Raw genomic sequence first — 21,016 nt, forward strand, 5'->3', positions numbered from 1 at the left:
CCTCTGCAGCTCCATACCTGGGAGGAGAGGGGTAGCAGCATCATGCACCTAGATGGGATCGAGGGAGTTGGTCAAACAGAGTTCAGAGGCTGGTTAATACACAGAGTGCAAAGCCATGAGTGTGAATGATGGAATCCCCTCCCACCCCCCTAGGCAGGGCCTAGAGGCACACAACACATCCACCATTGACAACTTCCCCACCCCCAGGCAGGGCCTAGAGGCATACCACATCCACCATTGACCCCCCACCCAGGCAAGGTGTAGAGGCACACAACACATCCACCATTGACCCCATCACACACAACACCCCATGTGACACACCACCAGGACAGGCAGACAGTGTGCAACTGTGTGCAAGTCGTGATCCACACACCTGAGTGCATCACCCATCAAATGTGTGTAGATGCAAGTGGACCAAGTATGAGGAGTGCTTTATATGTGCTTTGTATGTGAATGGCCCTTTCACATCCTGTCACATGACTAACAGCATGCCCTACATTCCCGAACAGGCACATCAACTGACAGTGACTTGGCACAGCGGCCTATGCCAAGGGGGACTTCACGTGGACGTCATACAAGGCCATCCCAGGATGCCACTGCCACGACCTCCGGCACACAGGCATCTGCCACGGTGACGGTGGCCAATGACATAGACACCTCCATCCCTGCTGCGCCTGAAACCCAGCATGTGGCAACACAAATCACACGTGCTGCCACTTCCATTGCACCAGCCAGTGGCCCTCAAGCAACCAGCGACAATGACTCAGCCAGTGTCAAGAGTGTGACGGGAGAACAGGGCGCTGACGCACCTGACAATACAAATGACAGGGGCAACACCACTTCAGAACAGGTGGCCATATCCAGCCCCATGGGACTTCATAGTCTATTGCGGTCCCCCACACCTTCCATCCCGGAAATCTGTGCCCGCCTACAGTGCATTGAGGAGCACCAGGCAAGCCTGACCCAGCTTGAGGAGCAACAGCTCCAGGAGAGCACTGCCACCTCGGTGCACCGCCTCTCACGTGCCATCGGCAGTTTGCCATGACGAACATGGTGTTATCACGCAACATCATTTCCAATATTGCAGAGTCAATGCTGGTTGCCCAGCAAGCTTACCTGGGCTGTGTGCCATGCATTGCCCTCTGCCAGCAGCACACCCTCCAGTTCGGTGACCAGTAGCCCTCGTAGGAGGTCATCCTGGCTGGTAGGACCCTCTGGAAAGGACATCCATGGGCACAAGCACGTCCGAAAATAGGCTGGGCATTGCAGAACTGTTCTCCCATTAGTTGTGATGGGCTCCGAGTTGGAGGGTGGGTATGTTGGGGTTGTGGGGGTGGTCCTTAGTGGGGTTAGTCAGTTGGGGCCTAGTTGGTGGATGGGTACGTTGGGGTGGTGGAGGTGGGGGGGCACGTGTGTTCTTGATTACAATCCAATACCTGTTTCCCCTGTTTATTCTAAAATACACTGGTGTCAAAAATGCAAATGACGAGTGGACAATCTTATTTGGTGTGTATTCCAACCATTTACTGTAGTGCCACCACATGAGGGGCTGAATGTGCATAGGAAGTGTATCAGAAAAAATTGTGTATGGGTGCTGTACTTGCAGGCTGTCCATCAATGGCACCCCAGCCTGGTAGAGCACTCTTCCTCTTCCTCTTCTGCCTCGATGATCGGGGCACTGGAATGTTCCTGCGTATGCACAGATTGTGCAGCATTGCACATACAAGTACTATTTTCCCTGTCTTCAACGGGCTGTACTGCAATGAGCCACCTGATCTGCTCAGGCAGCGGAATCTGGCCTTCAGTAGTCCAAAGGTCTGCTCTATCATGCCACGTGTGCGTATGTGTGCCTGGTTGTAGGCCTCCTCATGCATGTTCCGTGGCCGTTGTTGGGCATCATCAGCCATGGCGTGAGTGCATATCCAGCATCACCTGCATGGGAGCGAAGGCAAGGGCACATGTTACTGTTTGTGGGAGTACTGTCTGAATCAGATGGAGTCCACTGATGCCCCTTCTGGTAATCCGGTGTGTGAATCATCTATTGAGCTCACTTGGATCGGATCACATCACAATCACATCACATCACATTGGGCAACAACATGTTCCAATCATTGTAATGCGTAAGAGTTCTGATGTGGTGGGTGACTCCTGAATTGTGATGTGATGGGAAGATATGCATCAGGCGAGCACACATCACTGCAAAGATGTGACCACTGCATGAGATGCGCCCGTCGTGTGCATGGGAGTAGCAAATGTACATTGGGTGGGGGAGGGACTCACATCCTCATGTTGATATTGCATGTAGTGCCAACTCATGGCTAGGGTGTGCATGGAGGTAGGAAGGGCATGTTCTTGCGTAACATGGCATGGGGCAATTTTGGACTTGCCAGAGTGAGCTGTGTGGATTCGGGTGCTTGTCCATTCCCCCCTCCCCACAATGCACAGGGGTCATGCATTGGCAGTTGTGCTCGCCCAACTGCCTGGGGCACTGTGGGCCTTGACTATTCCCCCCATACACAGGGGTCATGCATTGGCAGTTGTGCTCGCCCAAATGCCTGGAGCACTGTGGGCCTTGACTATTCCCCACCCCCAATACACATGGGTCATGCATTGGTAGTTGTACTCACCCAACAGCCATGTGCTTTGTCCCGCATAACGTTCCATGTAGCGTGGCAACGTGCACAGCAATAGGTGATCACTTGTTGGGCATCGCAGACCATCTGGACATTCAGTGAGTGGAATTGCTTCCGATTCAGTACACCGCCTCAATTGCATGTCTGACAGTCAACTCCACGTGCGTGCAATCTAATGTGCCTATGCAAATGGGCATGTCTGCAATCTGCAATGGCATGGAAGGCCACTTTGGTTGGAATGACCTTGGCAGGGGCACGGGGTAGGGAAATGTACTCTGACACATGGCGCAGCAGCGCATCCAGTACCTGGACCAGTATCCTGGAAATACAGGGTTGTGACAGCCCGTGCAGCTCCCCAACAGTGTGCTTATAGGTTCCGGTGGCAAGGAAATGCAGTATGGAGACTACCTTCAGCAGGGGGAAGGAGGGATTACAGTCCGGAACGCGATGCGGCTGCTGATGTCCTCTTCGATGAGGGTGACGATGGATAGGATTGAGGCCCTGTCAAGTTGGTATAATGTGGGATTTCACCTGGGGTCAGGTTCCAGGGTGAGGCCCTGAGGCAAGGTATCGCTGGCTGCCTGCAGGGTGGTACCTGCTGCACATTTCTGTTTAGGATGGGCAATAGGGTTCCCGATTTGCCTCCTGTGCCTACGCCGCCTCCTCCTCTACCCTAGTGCTGCCTAAATCTGCACTGCTGAGGCTGACAGCATGGTTGTGTTGGAAGGTGGCCTGGGTGTGGGTGTGGCCCTTTTGTAGGTTCCCAGTGGCCTATGATGTGCAGCTGGCCTGATTGTGCACACATGTGGCCTGTTTCAGCTCACCTCACACTGTTAAACGCCATATCCACGGTGCCGGCGTGATGGTGTTTCCGGATTCGCGGATCAGAATTACCCAGTCCGGTAAACGGTGCCGGTTCGGGTTTACCGGCAACATTAAGTACGGACCAGCTAACTTGTAATGAGGGCCAGTGTCTTCTTTCGCTTGTATCTGTTGCTTTTGAGAATTTTCTTTAACAAGTATTTCCCTGGTTTTATTTTAACTGCTTTTCGGTATCCTCTTGCTAAAAATCTTGCTGCTGCTGTCTTAGCATTGATTTCCCAGATTGAATGCTCACTACAATTCCTCTTGATTTGTAGGAACTCGCCGTAAGGGATGCTATTCTTGAGACTGTTAAAATGAGCACTGGTTGCCTGTAACATGGCGTTGGTACTTTTATCTTTTCCGTGCAACTCTGTAGTTATTGTACCTTTAATTATTTTGACTTTGATGTCCAAATAGACTATTTCTGACCGATGATGATGTTCAGTAAATTTAAGATTCTGATGTTCCTGATTTAGACTATCAAAGAAACACATCCAGTCAGTCTCTGTTCCATTCCAAATAACAAAAAGGTCATCTATGTACCTTTGCCACAGAACTACCTTATATGTGTGTATTTTCTGATGTTAATTTGAAAACAGGGATTCCTACCATGCACCCATGTACCAATTGGCAAAAGTAGGGGCTACTGCTGTGCCCATAGCTGTTCTGCAGATTTCATTGCAATACACCTGATCAAACAGAGTGGGTTAGAATAAAAGATAGCATGTCCAGCAGCATTTGCAAGTGTTCCCGATAGCTGAAGGATCTTGTCAACAGGAACCTTTTAACTGCTGAAAGCCCTTGTGAGTGTGAAATACAAGTGTATAGGGAAACAACATCCAGTGTTACTAAAAGGAAATCATGATGCCAAGGAATGTGGGCAATTTGATTTAGAAAAGCTGGGGTTTCTTTAGTATATGATGGTAATATTTCCACAAAGGGGAACAAGAAAGTGTTCACATATGTGGATGTGTTTTCCAATAGGGAGTCAATTGACGCCACTATCGGCCGTTCTGGTGGTGAAGACATGGATTTATGGATTTTTGGTATTAAGTGTATGATCGGAATCATTGGATGGTCTTTGGTTAGAAATGCCTTTTCCTTGATATTAATAAGACCTAAATCATACCATGTTGTTAGTTTGTCATCATACTCCACTTTATACTGAGGATTTGGGTCACATAATAATTTTACATAGCTGCAAGTGTCTCTTAGTTGTCTTTCTGCTTCTCTTTGGTAGTCTTTGGTGTTTAGCACTACAACATTGCCACCGTTGTCAGGTGATCTCACTGTGATTGACCTGTCTGCTTGTAGATCTTCCATTTCTGTATGTTGTAACTTGGTCAAGTTCAATTTGAATTTAATGGTTTTAGATCTCGTTCGCCAGGACTTTAAGATCATCAATGATGAGGTCTTCAAATAGATCTATTGTTGGGCAGTTAATGTTGAGGGGTTAAATCTGGACTTATTCCTCATGTTGCTGGGAGCTGGTAATTTGGTGTTGATGTCCATTGGTATAAATATATAAAAATGGACATTAAAGTCACTCCTGACTTTAAAGGAATAGTGCGCTTAAAAATATTGTACTGAGGGTTCGGGCATGTGTTTTTAAGTATACGTTGATCGATCGCGCAAACCTTTCCAATGCACCTTACCGTAGTTTTCCTCTTTCGTACACATGCAAAATCAGGCAGCAGGGCGCGGCCATCTTGTGTCAATCTGAGCAGTTGCTGCATCGCCCAAGGTGGATTGCCCTGGCGGCACTAAATCATATCCCCCGCCCCTCAGGTTGAGATCACTAGATGCGTACCGCCCATTTCACAGTGCCAATGCATATCTCGTGTCAACGTTCTCTGCGCTTCAGCTAATAACGTGTCTCCATGGAAATGGCAGGACGCCTCTTTCCTCAATAAGTATAAACAGACATCAGATTTGCTTTTCCATTCCTTTCACTGTCTTTTTTTTGAGTATTCTGTGCCTTGTTTCTGTGCTCTGGTCAGCTACTTTTGTTGCCTGTAGCCTGTGCTAACAGATACCAGTACCATTACTATCATTTTTTGGGGCACATTATTATAATAATAATAAAAATAATAATAATAATAATGGCAACAATACAGCACTACCAGTACGAGCCGGAATATTCCGAGGAGGAATTACTCGAAAGAGAAAGATGCGCAAACGATGGGGCTTCGGACGACAGTTGGGAGGACGATTCAACAGATCAAGAGCCTGAGCTTAGTTGCATGGACGGCGTTTCCACCTGGTGTACCTGCAATCGGTGCGCGCTAATGCCAACCGAGGAGGAGAACTGCTGCTGCCGAGAAAACTCTGGATGCTTGGCCTACATATCGGAAGGCGAGACACGACCGCAATGCGTTATCTGCCTCACATGGGCAGTGTTGAGGATTACGATGGTGCTTATGCACGAACTTCGAGCAACAGTTCGACCTCGAAGTCCAAGTAACGAGTAAGTGTACTCTAGTTGTGATGTCACATATGCTACTACCATTTCATGGTTGTCTCTCCTATATTGTCGTAGCTTTGATCCATCAATGTCAAACGAATGTAGTCTTGCAATTCCATACATCACTCGCAATTTGGGGAAATCATAGTAGTCTCCTTATGTCATGGACAGGCGTGAAGCAATATTTGTGTGCCAAATGTAATGGAATACATAGACCTTCAATATTGTACAGTGTCTAGGTAAGATTTGTACTGGCAACAATGCCATTGGATACAAGAATTGTCATTGGCAACTAAGGTTTGATACACTTATCTTTTTTTTTCATTTAAAAACAGTTTGTGCCTTTATCTTTCACAGGTGTTACAGGCTGGTGGCCTATCGTTCATTTACATGGATGCTTCATGGGAGGCTTGGACACCGCGTTCGACGAGTAATACCGGCCTGTGTCATTGGTGCCATTAGAGAAACCTTCCCCAGTGACAGCGGTCAGTACAGGGGATTTTCCTACACTGTGCTGCAACCAGAGGTTTTTAATGTGTGGTACATGTGTGCCATCAAAATGAGCAACAAAATAAAACACAACTGAACTTTTATCAATGGTTGTTTCCGTTTTTCAGTGAATCAAGTGTATCTCCATTCTGCAGTGTTCCGGGCCTTGTCTGCATGCCTCATGCCCATCCAACCCACCTCCATTATCAAAGGCAGTTCGCACCAGTGGATGTGCGTTGCCAAAGGGGGCTGGCAGATGTGGGAACGGCCAAGGTGCCAAACACCATGTACACTTCAAAGGTATTTTACGCCCAGGGGCCATTGTACACATGGCCTAGCAAGACCCTGTTTCTCCAGGCAGGATCCCCTGAAGCAGGCCGCGCCCCGCCTATCCACATAATGACCACGTCATTCATACACATACACACCCTCCTTTCTAATTCTTTATACACCACTTGATATTTAACATGAGAACATCTTTGATAACTGCAAGCCAACTCTTGAATGTGCTAACTGAAAACCTCTGTGACCATTGCGAGTCAGCTCGTCGTTGTGCTACCTCTGGACATCTTCCTGTTCTCCTGCCACTAAGTACCCTGCTTGCTGAATCTAACTGTTTGTTGGTCAAGGTAAGGGCAGGTCACCTAATCATATCTCCTTGATCTCTAAATTTCTATCTATTTCGAAAGAACATACACAGTAGTGTTATGGTCATTCATCTCATTGCAATTGACTTCATTTTAATTTGTTATGTTATCGATATATATCAATTGTCATCAGTGTCAATTGAGATCGAATTGCATCCTTTGCGGACCGTGTCCATAAGCATGTTTCCTTTTGATGCTAGATAGTACATTCAAGGGACGAGTAACATGTTATGATTTTCGTCACATCAATGAATTGTTTATGAAAGTTATCCTATAATACAACTGGCTACGCTACACTGGTTTTGCTTTGGTGACCAAAACATAGCTTGCATAGAAAAAATGGATGGTACAATTCTGTCTTTCTCACGCTTTTATGCAAAGTAATTTTTGAAAATTGTTTGACTTTTTTTTTTTTTACAGAATTTCCAACAATGCCTGCATGTACGGTTTTCAGTTGCCCTTCTACGACCCATAAGAAATCTAAAGGCACTACAATGCATGTATTCCCGAGGAATATAGATCGAATGAGAGAATGGGTCAGATATTGCGGATTTACGCCGGAAGAGCTTCAAAGTAGAGCCCATAAAGTCTTGAAGGACACAATGGGTGATCAATACTGCGTCTGCAGCATGTACTTTGCCACGAATATATACGACCAATCCAAGTACACAAAGAAGAATCGACTAGAAAGACTTGTAAATTGCTCCCAAACGCAAATACGCTTGTTTCGCGTCTCTTTAAGCCTGTTCTCTTCTCTTCTATGTTGTAATGTTCAAGCGCCCCGATGCCTGCGGGCTACAGGCGCTATATAAAAATATATACATACATACATACATACATACATACATACATACATACATACAATTCCAACTCTATTTCTGCACAGGCGGCCTCAGGTGAGTCACGGTTCCAGATTTAGCAGTTTTTTATTGATATGCAACATTTTCTGCATCACATTGTGTGTGTTCAATTTCAATTTTTTCATCCATTCTTAAACAAGGGCTGTGTTACAGGGAGATGCTGAAGTTTCGACTACAATTATACATCATCCGTCGTAGTTTATCCAGAGCCAGAGGTATGCGTACTGACATTTCCCAATGATAGAAAGTCGGTCCTAGATCTGATACTATTAGACAGTGACAATATTATAAACTAGCAGATTTTGCAAATTGCTTGAGTGCAACATTTCAGTCAGTGTGTTTCGCACAGTCATCTTTGATTGAGTAACCTAGCCATCGATCAGGTCAAATTCAAAATTAATTTTTTTACTAAATGACATACACGGTGTACGAGTGTATCTGTGTAAGCCAGTTGTGCGATGGAATAATTTGATTTTCTAATACGAATGACATTTTTAATGGATACTCTTTTCTAGGGATGTATAATAGAATGGGATATAGAAGAGGAGGCACATGGATCTGAGTCGGTAGACCAGTTTGCTGGTGCTGTCGATACAGTAAAAAGAAAATGAATTTAATGTGACCGGCGAATTCAGCAAAGGGTTGTTGGACCATTGCTAAAATGCAATGCGACTGCTCCACCAGATTTCATCATGAAGATGAAACTGAATGTAATGAAGATGCTTTTGAATTAGGGCCACCCAAAATCCAATCGACATTGATGTTTTCTCCGATTCATGTTCAAGTAACAGATGCTGAAATGACAGACTGAAGCATCAATACAATTGACCGAAGAACTAGATCAAGATCTCAACTACAGTATGTCCAATTTGGCTGATATGTCAACCACAGTTGAGTCAGAAACTACATTAAAATAGGATGATAGTCTCATAAAGGAGCCCAAATACATTGTATTCAACAGCTGCTTGATGGAGATTATAATGATGCTCAAATGTGTGCATTCAGTGAGAGGGGAAGTATGTGGGAAGCCATTGGTGAATGTGACTTGTGTATCACAAGGCAGTAATCTCAGAATATATGCCACCTGTGAAATGCTCCATGAAAAATGTTCATGGTCCGCTCAACCAATGCTGGGGAAACTGCCAGCTGGGAATCTACTGTGTGCAGCTGCTTTACTTTTCAGTAAGTTGTCCAGTTTCTGTGAATTTGTGGGACTCCATTTCATTGCCAAAACGCAGTACTATAAATGTCAACGTTAATATCTATTCCCTGCCATTAGTGAAGCTTGGAAAATTGAACAAATGTCTATTCAAAGTACATTTTCTGAAAAGGGGTTCAGGCTAGCTGGCGATGGACAGTGTGACAGCCCCGGATTTTCAGCAAAGTACTGCACATACCACTTTCAGGACATGGAAAGTAAAAAAATTGTGAGTTTGGTGGTAGTACAGGTGTCCGAATGTAAATCCTCAGTGGCCATGGAGAAACTTGGTTTTATAAAATCACTGGAAGATCTCCATTTAAGGGGAATGCAAATCGACCTCATAGCCACGGACAGACACGTTTCAATAGCCAAGACAATGCGAGAGCAGTACCCAAATATTCGCCATCAATTTAATGTATGGCACGTTGCCAAATCCATCAATAAAATAATCTCAGCTGTAGGGAAGAAAAAAAAGGTTCTGAAAATATTTTACAGTGGTCCCAGTCTTTCAGCAACCATCTTTGGTGGAGCTCCAAAACTTGTGATGAGTCAGTGAAAATTTGACTAGAAAAATGGCAGTCACTAATGCACCACTGTTCAAATGTTCACTCTTGGACAAAAAAAAACAACATTTCCACCAATGTGCACATGGCCCTTTGCCGCTGGAGCCGGAACGGAAGAAGAAGTGGTTGATTCCATCTTCACCTCCACACAAAGCCCTTGAAAAGATTGTTTTTGATAAAACTCTATCAGGAGATCTGAAGGGACTCACAGAATTCTGTCACACGAGAGATTTGGAGGTGTTCCATAATATGTGCCTAAAGTATAGGCCAAAGAGATTGCATTTCAGCATAGACGGTATGAAATATAGGACATTACTAGCGGTAATAGCGCATAACGAGGATGTAGGGCGTGAACAATCGAGGGCTGCGGGAAAATTTGGGATGCTACACTACACAATGGCCTGTACGAATAGAAGCAAAAAATTGGTGGTCAAGCCAGTGTATGAGGAAATGGAATTCTATTTTGTGAAAGATCTTATTATGACTGCCTTGGAGATACATACTCACGGAACCACGCGCAATTTTGTTCCGAGTACACATACATTGCCACAAAACATTGCCAACGTGCCCTGTCCACCTAAAGCAGAGCTTGTGGAACAGTTCACATCCAGGTTCAAATGATTACCATCTCTTTTTTTGATGAACAATGTTTTTATGAAGTGTCCTAATAAAGCATCCAATTTGTCTTTTGAAATCTATCCTCTTTGTCAATTTTTTTTTCCAACAAGTTCCATTTTTACGAATGCCACACAATGTAATGCTGTGCTTTCACAGTTCCCAGTTTCGTCGACCTACTGTGGGACATTCACTGATCAAAGTGGGTTATTGGTGAGAAATAGCTGCACTCTGACCAATATATTCATAGGGGCATGTTTTGGGGGTTGTTGCTAATGTAAGGAAGGAGTGGGTCGGTTGAGCCCCCGCACCCATACATTATACGCGAAAGTGACACCCTGCTCTTGCACTCGTATGGGGGCCCTGACATAAGCAGAGGTGGGGCTATTGCTAGACACACTTGGACTCCGTTTTCTGTACCCTCGACTACAACTTTGGACTAGGCCGCATTCTGTCATTGCAAAGTTTCCCCTACCCCTCAGCAGCGCAAAGAACAGTGAACACTGACAGCCTCCACATTTTTCCTCCTGTGCCTAGGCCTCACAAGTCCCTTTCTCATGGATGCGCCGAGACAAGATGTTGCAAACTAAGAATGCATCTTCATTCTGAGTGAAGGTCAGCAACTGATTTTTTGCTTGCACGCTCAGCAAGCCCACGCATCGCGCACAGTATAAGGTTCAATTGTTTGTCGACCTTGAGAGAAAGGCATGCTCCCCAAAGGAATGAATTAAGGGAGGGGTGTAATAACGTCAAATATGATAAGGTTCACCATTCCAAAACTGGACAAAGGATCATGCAATTTAATTTTATGAAAAGGCATTGATCTGAACGGTGTCTCTGCATTACGCTAAGAGAATAGAAATGCTGAATATAATGCAAGTTTTACATTCAACTATTTATATAGATCAACGACACAAATTATCATTAGCCCACCATTATTGCTAGGTTACATTGTACTGGGTTGTTCTTTGTGGCATAATGCAATGACACGCAAGTACAACCTGTGTGTGTACTTGTCTTTGTTACCGGGCACATGGGCAGTCCAGCATCGAGCTGCATGTAGACCTCCACTCGATTCACCCTGGTTCAATGCTAATATTTAATTAAAATTCCGTCTATGTGTTATTTGAATTGTAGCGTCAGCTTCCGCATCCCATTTCGAGCTGAACATACTCCAAAGCACTAACCTCTGAATATAATTGTGGACTCGTTTTCACATGGTTTTCTCTGTGTTGACATTGTTTCATGCCTGTGTTCATGATTAGTTTTAACGCGGGGCAGAATTAATCAGTAAAATGATACATTTTATTAAAGATCGGCTATTGAGACACATTTCTGTTATGTTTTCCAAACAACTACATCGTGCCTTTCTGCGATTGTCATCGACTGCAGATCCCAACAGACGGGGTTTTCAACCGCCAGCTGCAGATACTTTTGAATGGCTGGGTCACAGTGACCCTTTTTTGGGATGATCGACACAGGCCCATATGCCCTTACGTGGTACCAGCGTTAAGGAGCAACCGGACATCGTTTAGACAAACTGATGCCTAGCGATTCATGGTGCATCTGATGCGGTTCTTATACCTACCCAAAAGGAACACTGCGTGACTCACGACAAACATTTGTGGACCAAATAAATAAATAAATAAATAAATAAATAAATAATTGCATAATTTAAAAAAAAAAAAAAAAAAAAAAAAAAAAAAAAAAAAAAAAAAATCGCTGGATGTTGTCAGAGTGTTGATTGTTAAATAAAAAAATAAAAGTACTTTCAAAATTGTACTGTTTTCCTATTTCCTTTTAAAGTATAGTTTTGTATTCTGAATTGTGACGTGCTGTGTTGTGGGTTGATGTCTGTTGATTTCCGGGTTCTGCGTCACGTCACGCAGGTGCTGACTGGGTGCGTTTGGCTACGCTGCCCAGTAACGTCATGGAGATCGGTGGGGAATATCACTAGGTTTGGTGAGGTCAGCCTCAGGGGCGGGGGATATGATTTAGTGCCGCCAGGGCAGTCTACCTTGGGTGATGCGGCAACTGATCAGATTATCACAAGATGGCCGCGGCCTGCTGCCTGATTTCGCATGTGTACAAAAAGAGGAAAACTACGGTAAGGTGCATTGGAAATGTTTGTGCGATCGATCAACATATACTTAAAAAACACATGCCCAAACCCTTGGTACAATAACATTTTTGAGCGCACTATTCCATTAATGCTAGTTTTCATACATATATTAGTGCACAGGTCTACAATGTACATCTCCTACAAGTAAATGTACAATTCATAAAGAAGATACACATCCCTTCTGCAAGTCTTCTGCGCCTCCTATATGTATGAAAACTCACATTAAACCGAGGTCTAACTTTGGTGTGAGTTTTTACACGAGTAGGAGGCGTATAGGATTTTTAAATTGTGTACATGTTTACAATTTACATCGTCTGTAAGTCTCATATACATATGGAAACACACCAAAGTAATTGCTGAATTTTCGGTGAGTTTTCATACGTATAGTACATGTATGAAATATGCATCGTTTAGACGCATCTGTACAGTTTTGTATATAGATACATCTTAACACTTTGATATCTAAGAATTGGCCAGCTCGATTTTCAAAATTTTTTCATTGCACCAAATCCTGATGAGATGTACTTGTGTGGCAAAAATGGAAGTGGCCGGTTAGGAGATATTTGGGCAGAAAAATGTGTTCATTTCCCTATGTGAAAAACCCATGTTAAAAGATATTTTAAAAAACAAAACGTTTTGTTAAAATATAAAGCCTTCCATAAAATTATTCTACAATTTTTCATGTAGAGGCTGATGCCTCCAAAATTTACTGTGCAAATTATTCTGAATTTCTCAAACAAGTGTGCAAAAGTTAAGACATTTTATTTTCTGAAATCAACACAGACAATTCGGCTTAGCCTCAACTATGCCATGTGCTGGTTTGTTGGCAGAACATTAAAGTTAAGGTTACTATCGAACTAAAAAGTAAAGCCTACAAACTGAAGTATCAACGTTAAGGTTTAACATTGTTCAACATAAAAGTAACATTAACCGTAAACATAAAATAAAATCTACATTAAAAGTAACATTGTTGGGACCTTAACTATTTAAAATTAAACACTTTGCAGGAAATGTAAAATCGCAGAGAATCAAAAAATAATGGAGGTATTGCAAACAGAGCAGATGGGAAAGGAGCGTGGGGCCATAGCAGAAGAGGTGCAGGGAGAAAAGTTAAGATACCTCCATAAGGGAGCAATTAGCATGCCAAAAGTTAGAGGATATGATCAAATGGGATGAAAACGAATCAAATGAGCTGAAAACACCGGACCAAAGTATAGCAATAGATTCCATGTTTATAAGGTTCCAAAAAGAAATATGTAGACATCTAGAAAAATTGAGCATATTGACAAAGGGGATTGTCTTCAACAGTTTCCTGAAGATGGGACATTCGACATAATGACAACTTTTACCTGAGAAGTTTCCTGGAAGCTTAGGTCTCACCAATTTAACCAGCAGAAATGAAAGTCTTGGTTTCAAGGGGGTTCAAAAACACAAATGAAATTATGTGATAAGTTAGAAAGGGTGCAGCAATATAAGAAGGGAGTAACAGAAGGGGGAAAGTCTTCATTTGTCTGCCCCACAGCTAAATTGTATCCACAACAAAATGAAATTGAAAATGGTAGGGAAACAGACAAAACAGGAATGGAAGGCATTAGGGAACATTTAGAGATGCGCTATGCCATGCAAGTGTGTTGTGATCTATGCAAGCTGGATTCCAGCAAGCCCCCTCCCCCAGAGCACAGCAAGCACACACCCTTGTCCCAAGATCTGGCTAGCCAGCCAGGAAGCACATCCACTGCTAGCCCCTCTGGCACCAACACAGGTGCAATTTATGGTGCAGAGAATGCACACCTCCAACCTCCACTGAGACAGTTACCTGTAGTTGCTGCTTATGGAATTAGTAGCCTACTAATGCTACATGCCCCAAGGACTCCTGGAGATTTGGGGAATTGGTGTAAAGAGTTTCCAAATATTAGAGAGAAAACAGAGAAATGCACTGTAGAATTATGTACTGTTATACAGTGCAATAATCCCCAATGGGCTGATATGAATCAGCTCATGAGAGTGATTATGCCCGCTGAAGTGACACAGCAATTGCCAAGACTAGTCTGACCACAGGGGATGTAGTATTCAGTGCAGTATGGGTCCAGAGTAGAGATGCTTTGGTACAATAAATTGCTGTTTTGTGACAACATGAAACTGATGGGAAAATATGTTTAATTGTAAGCAGATGAAAGATGAATTAGCAACTGATTATCTAGATGCGTTTATGCATCATTCAGGAATAAGTAAGCAGGCTGAGAAGGCACAGAAAGGAAAGGCAAGTAGGTATTTATAGAGCAGTGTTCCGGCCCTTTCCTGCATGCCTCTTCGCCGTCCACCCCAAACCTCCCGCCACCCCTCCCTATCAATGGCAGTTTGCACCTGTGTCCGATATGTCAATTGCAGAATCAACAGTAAAGAGGTGCAATGTTTAGTATATTCGGGAGCAAATCAGTCTGCAATAAATGCAAAAGACTAAGGTAGTCGCTTTATCTTCTGAAAGTGTGCAGATAGGCAGCATTTCTAATAAACCAGTAAATCATCATGCCGCCAAACCTCTTACAGTTTGTATTGGCTCAATTTCAGACAAGCACGGTTTCCTGTTGAACCCCCTAACTCCAGTGAATCTAATAGGGAGAGACCTACTGTGCAAATTGAGATTTACATTTTACTGCGCCCAGACACAGGATCTCCTGTTTGGTTCCCAATGGATTAGTGTGTGATAAAAATACAAATACAAATGCTGTACCCTGGAAGGAGCGTATCTAGACATTCCCATTGGGCATTCAAGTGAGATAATCATTTTGAGTGATGAATCGGAAAAGAAAGAAAAACATGAATCAGAGGGGGAAGGTGAGAATTTAAATGAACCGATATCTAAAATACCCCAAGAGTTGTGGTCACAGTATGGCACTGATGTGGGTTTAACCCGTAATTGTGAACCAGTATGAATTTAAATACATTGTGGAAGCAGGGTTATCCATTGTACTAAATATATCATTAGAACAGAGAGCATTGCCCCCCTACCCCCAACCAGCCCTTGTAAAATTCCAATCTTAACTACTCAAATACTAGTATGGGTTGTGCATAGATTTGTTCAGAATTTTCAGTGGCGGTGCCACGATTCCCAGTCATTTTAAACCATGCAACCATATTGTCATGCATACCCCTATTGCTACATGATTTACAGTGGTTGATTTATACTGAGCCTTCTTTTTAGTCTCCATACACCCGGATAGTCAGCATTTGTTCGCATTTGCCAAACAAAAGTGGCTAATGTCGTGCACCCACCACCCACAGGGTTACACAGAAAGCCCAACCTTTATTAACTAAGCCCTGGAGAAAGATCTAGAAGCCATTACATTTCTGGGAGGGTCTATTTAGTACAAAATATAAGAGCCATTTGTTAGTCGATTTCCCATTTATGAAGCATGATATTAAGACAGCTTATTATTAACAGCTTTGGCCAAAACGTGACATAAGGTACTGTAACAAAAAGTGCAACAGTGTAAAGAAAATGTACTTTACTTGGGTCATGACACATTGTATACCAAAAGGATAAGTCACATCTTTCTTCTTGATGGCTCTATAGTTTTGCTAAATTCTTAACTTTAGCGGACAAAAAGTACAGCCAATGTACATGAGGTTGCAGGGACAGAGTATTGCATACACCACACAGACCTTGTGGTACAATGATCGACTCATTTCCCAAGTTTGTTTGTTGTCTTTGCCAAATCCAATCTCAGTCCCTTTTATCACCTGATTACACATTTTACATTTATGGCACTTGAGAAATCCTCTTTTGCCTTTCAACCAATTATCTCGATTATTCTTAAAAGAATCACTTGGTGCAATTAGTTCTTTAATCGGCTTGGCCTTGGAAAAAGTCATATTAGGATTTGATCCCCCATATCTGGCTAGGTCTTTATCCGGTTGGAATATTGGCCAATGTATGCTCAAAATGGATCTGAGATTGCCTGCTTTTCTAGAAAACGGCATAATGAACCTCACTGTGCCCTCTTCATCAGCTTCCGTTTTGCTTTTCTTGCTGTTAATAAGCAACTGTTCTCTGTCAGTATTGTTGGTTTTTTGAAGAGCAATGTTTATGTCTCTGTCTTGATACCCCCTTGCTTTGAATCTGGTGGAAATATTTGTAGATTCTTCATCAATATCTGATTTCTTGGAGTAGTTTCTTTTTGCGCTCAGGAGTTCCCCATATGGAATGCTTTTGATTAATGTTTTGGTGCGATGACTGAGCATGTAGAGTAGAATTTGAAGCTGTCTGTTTTCTATAGAGTTTGCTATGTAACTGCCCTTTTTTCGGATATAGAATTACATTTAAAAATATCAATGATTCCTACTTGTGGTCATAGTTAGCTGCAGATTAATAGAGTTATTGTTCAGCACTGATATATATTATAGTTGTTGTGAAGAACCTTCCCATATTAGAAACAAATTGTCAATAAAACTATCAACAGAACCTTTGTTCCATATAGCAATCCAGTGTTTCTGCCCATACTGTGGAAGGTTCCCACCATCCCATGTACAGATTGGCTTATGTGGGAGCTACACAGGACCCCATTGCAGTCGTGCATTTCTGTCTGTATAATTGTTCTTCAAAGAGAAAGATGGTATGATCAAGGCAGAACGAATTAATTATGCTGTTTAAAACTCACTGATTTGCTATCAAGAAAACATTTACATGCTTTGAGACTTTCCTAATGTTTGGTGCTAGTATATAGGGAGATCACATCCAATGATGCCAGCATATAATCATCAGCCAAGAGCATTGCTTTGATATTCTTTAGAAGATCTCCTGTATTATCGAATATACAAACTGAAATATTTCACAAAAAGGTTGGAGGAAAAAGTAATTATATTTGGAGGCATTTTCTAAGAGGGACCCTTTAGAGGAGACTATGGGTCTTCCAGGTGGCTCAGCGGTACTCTTGTGTACCTTGGGCACAGAATACAGGAGCGGTGTAGTAGGGAGCTTGCTTTTTAGAAACATCAATTCTTCACAGTCAATTTAGTTATCCCAGACAACTATCCCTCCACCTTTGTCTGCTTGTCGTATTATGATGGAGTTGTCAGCTTGAAGATTTTCTAATGCTGCTTTCTGTTCTGAAAAGGTATTTTCCCTATTGTTGTTGGTCAACAATTTCCTTAAATCTTTAATGACAAGCTCTTCGAACATGTCTATCTTGGTCACATTGATGTTAGGGCAAAAAGTAGATTTTACTTTAAAACCACTATCTAGGATGGTCAGTTTCTATCCCATATCTCCAGGAAATGTCTGTGTTGTCCATGGTAATGTCATTCGTGAGATCTTCATTTGTTATGGAGTCCAATGCAAATAGTGGTTCTAGATCTTTCGCGTAGAATGGTCATTGTTATCTATTTTTTCACTATCCTCTGGTTTCAAAAAGGAAACATTTGCTCAATTTAAATTTTCATAGGAATTTGAATAGGTGAATTCTAGTTTGTACTACATCACATTCCTGATCTGGGCAAAAGGAGAGACCTAGCTCCAATACAGATAGTTCCATAGGAGTTAATCGTTTCTCTGAGACATTGAATTTTAACTCCTCATCTCCTGCCTCAGGATCAGACCTCTGCCCGAGCAGTTCGTCATACTTTAGCCAGAGGATGTTCCTGGACTTGTTACTTATCCTCATTGGCCTCGGTTTACTCCTCTTCCTCTGACTGGCAGACGTCAGCTGGGTTCCCTTTCTACTATGTTGTCCAGGTGGAGGTGCCTGAATTCCTCTAATAAATTACGTCTGACTCGGGGGTTTCTATTTCTGATGAGGACAATAAGTTAAGGGTGATGCCTATGTTTGCCCCCTGTGTTCTTAGCTGGTTTTGATTCTTAATTAATTGATCCTTAATAGGTTGATCAAAACGTCTGGCAAATGTATAGATTCGTCCTTGTTCATAGACTCTTGTTCAGTTGAATATATTGCTGTTTTCTCAATTTGATCTCTCCTTCATATCGCTCCAAATTCTCTTCCATTCTTGCCACCCGGTGCTTACATTCATCTCCTTCCACTGAATTATATAGTTGGTCTTCTAATTTTTCAAATTTCCAATAGAAGTCGGTCTGTTTTAATGAATTTGATAAGAGTCTTCATCATTGAAAATGAGCAGAGATTGGTACGATCTGTCCATTCTGCCATTAATTCCGGATCCATTTCTTCGTATGTTGGAAAGATGAGAATTCTAAGGCCCCTTGGAATCCTCTTAATTTCTACATTTGCCGATTTCTCACTTCTTCAATATCTCCAACATATCCATTTTCTGCTGGGCTGTCTCTCCTGCTGAAATTCCTGTTTTTGGCCTTGTTGTTCCCACCTCTTCTGGGTCTCCCTTGAACAGCACTTGGACGGAAACCATTCACTTTGCCTCTTGTTCCTCTGCCATGTCTTACTTTGTAACTGTATATATAAATGATTGTAAATCCAATAACTTCAAGCGCTGGGACAAAGCAAATTGATATCCCAAACTGGATCAATGATACTTAGAAGTGCCTTTTGATCCAAGACCCCCCCCAATTCACCACTCAGTGTAATAACCAACTTCAACAGGGAAACTTAAATTCATAGTGAAGGATAAGGGCTGGCTGACCTGTTGGAACCTCAGTCTCAAGCCCCATCTCAAATCCACAATTTAAAGTATTTCAGTTGAAAAATATACTGTTGTAGCGGGAGGCGGATGCCATTTAGAATAAATAACACCAGTTTCTGAAAGAAAGAGCGCTCAGACTCTACAAGGGGGTGGCTTCTGTGTGGCTTCAGAAACTAGCCACTGAAAAACCAACACACTAGTAATCACCTCCTGACATCTGTATACATTAAATCAGAATAGGTAGGTATTGAAACACAAAATACCTACGGAGATCCTCCTCATTGGGCCACCTGCTGCCTCCTTTCTTCTCTCTCACTCTCTGGCCCCCCATTTAGGCCCTCTTCTTGTTCGTTCCTGTGAGGCTAAGAACCTTGGTGTCATCTTCAACTCCACCCTCTCCTTCTCTCCTCACATCTCTGACGTCTCCAAGAAGTAAAGCTGCACCTCCTCAGAGGTATTGTTCCTTTTCTCACTTTCGCCCAGAAGCTCACTGTCTCCAGAGCTCTGGACCTCTCTAGGCTGGACTATTGCAGCAGCCCCTTTCTAAATCTCCCTGCCTCTACTCTTTGACCTTTAGAACTTATCCAGAACAGGACTGCAGGACTTGTCCTTGGCCTCAAGCCCAGGGATCGTATCTTTGCAGCTCTGAAGTCTCTTCACTGGTTCCCTGTGGCTGCACAGATCAACTTCAAGACCCTCTGCATTGTTCGCAAAGCTTTCTGGGGCCTGGGACCGCTCTACCTCCAACTTTCTCTTCCAAAACTTCTTCCTTCTCAAGCTTTCCGCTCATCCACCTCTAACTCTCTGAGGGTCAGACGCTTCTCCAAGCAGGTGGTCGGGAGCAGATCTATCTCCTCGGCTGGAGCCTCCCCTTTGGAACAGCCTCCCTGCCTCTCTCAAACTTGAGCAGAACCACCTCCAGTTCCAGAAGCAACTCAAGATCATCCTTTTCGCTTCCGCCTTCTCTCTTCCTCTCCCCTGCTGATGCACCCGACTGCTCCGCGCACTTGTCACCTGGTCACCCTCTGAACTCTGGCCCAGGCTCCTCCATGTCCAGTTGCCCTTGCAGTGCCTCTGGGCTCCCCAGCACTTAAGGAGCTGTATCTGCAACCCTACGGTCCCTTCTCTCTGCACTTATGAGCCACTCGCTGGCTGCACTTGTGAGTTAACTGCACTTCCCCCTTCCCCACGCCCCTAGCACTTCTCCCCTTCCCTGTTCCCTGCACTTGCACGATCTGAATGACACAAAGCCTAGTAAGATCGTTATTTTGTCCTCCCTTGTTTCCCACTCTTGTCTTGTTGCGCCTAGAAACACTTATGTAGAGGCGTATTATAAAAGCCACATCATATCATATATAATTTCAATAAAAGTGATACACCCAAGATTATATAGTTTGTAAATCTTAATCGTCCATCAGATGTACCACCAGCTCTTCGCCCGCGTTATGGCCTCTTGTATTTTGATGATTACATTTAATAATGTAGGTTCTAATTTTCTGAAGTGTCTTTCTCTGTGTCTCCCCAAGTTTACCGAACAGCACACCTTACGGCAATCTGTATGGCAATTTCAATTCTCAGCAACCCCATAAACAGCAGTTGGGTTTCTTTTTCAATGTAGCCTTTAATCCACCATACAATTCTGGCAAGCACTTAAAATAAAACATGGGGAGACCCTGAAGTATGGAAATATGAAACACAACTTGCTCAGTCAAATGTACGATCGCCCGCGAGATTCTCACAGTGCGCATTTATTTGGGAGTGAAGGAATTGGGCAATTGGGAGAATATATATATATATATATTCTTTACCATGCAGGTAAAAGGTTTGAGCTGCACTCTCCACAGTAGTTTGTCAGACCATTTGAAAAAATGTAACCGGGTCCACACTGCTGTATTCAAATAATTTCTTTCCTTTATTGATTCGTCCAGGGAAAATCATAAAATCACCAA

At 43.2% G+C, this 21,016-nt stretch overlaps 1 protein-coding gene across 10 annotated transcripts in view; it reads right to left on the reverse strand.

Annotated features, from left to right (window-relative positions):
- Positions 1-21,016, reverse strand: part of SCUBE2 (signal peptide, CUB domain and EGF like domain containing 2) — a 1,402,698-nt gene that overhangs the window by 772,259 nt on the left and 609,423 nt on the right. The window lies entirely within an intron of this gene.

Source organism: Ambystoma mexicanum, chromosome 11 (genome assembly GCF_040938575.1).
Source record: "Ambystoma mexicanum isolate Mex_15411 chromosome 11, UKY_AmexF1_1, whole genome shotgun sequence".
Taxonomy (NCBI): Eukaryota; Metazoa; Chordata; class Amphibia; order Caudata; family Ambystomatidae; genus Ambystoma; species Ambystoma mexicanum.